Here is a 790-nt window from a genome sequence, read left to right as displayed (position 1 = left end):
ACAAGTTATATGAATGGAAAATAATCATGTGACTGATGTTCAACATAATATAGATCAATAGAGAATTCCAAGTGTAAATCACAGTGAGGTATCACTACACATTTATCAGAATAGTAAAACTCCAAAACACTGATAGTGGCAAATATTGGCAAATATGTGGAAGAACAGGAACTCTCATTACTGGTGGAAATGTAAAATGATACAGCAGTCATCTTATGGAAAAAGTAAACACTTGTGCTCGCTTCGGCAGCACATATACTAAAATGGAAACCATATAGAGAAGATTAGCATGGCCCCCGCACAAGTTTGACATGCAAATTCATGTAGCGTTCCATATTTTTCAAGCAGACAAAAGCCCAGCATAGAACTGGGTCTGGGGAAACAGACAACAGACCCCAATATTAACTGAAGAAATATTGGCAGCTGATTAAAAAAAAAGTAAACTTACTCATACCATATGATCCAGCAATCTCAATTTTTGTATTCATTCAAGCAAGCTGAAAACTGTTCACACAAAAACTTGCACAAAGATATTTTTTATGGTGGCTTTATTCCTAATTGTCAAAACCTGGCTGTAACCAGGATGTCTGCAATGGTTAATTTTTATTGCCAATGTGACTGGATGAAGAGATACCTGGGAGGTTAGGAAATCATAACTTAACATTGTGTCTCTGGTCTGATCTCAGCAGACTGCCAGAGTACAGAGTTCTGGCCTCCCTCCGGCCTCCCTCTGGCAGAGGGCCTGAGAACACAGGGGACTGCCTGAGACCCCCCCAGGTCCTGCCTCCAC

General features: G+C 40.3%; 1 non-coding gene across 1 annotated transcript; it reads left to right on the top strand.

The window, feature by feature from the left end:
* The first annotated feature begins 234 nt into the window (after positions 1-234).
* Positions 235-341, top strand: LOC115068206. The gene has a single exon (XR_003847584.1). It is a non-coding gene; the product is annotated as a U6 spliceosomal RNA (small nuclear RNA).
* The last annotated feature ends 449 nt before the right edge of the window (positions 342-790 follow it).

Source organism: Nannospalax galili, unplaced genomic scaffold (assembly GCF_000622305.1).
Source record: "Nannospalax galili isolate Female #2095 unplaced genomic scaffold, S.galili_v1.0 scaffold751, whole genome shotgun sequence".
Classification (NCBI taxonomy): Eukaryota; Metazoa; Chordata; class Mammalia; order Rodentia; family Spalacidae; genus Nannospalax; species Nannospalax galili.
The sequence above is the reverse complement of the archived record's forward strand: the minus strand, read 5'-3'. Positions and strand labels throughout refer to the sequence as shown.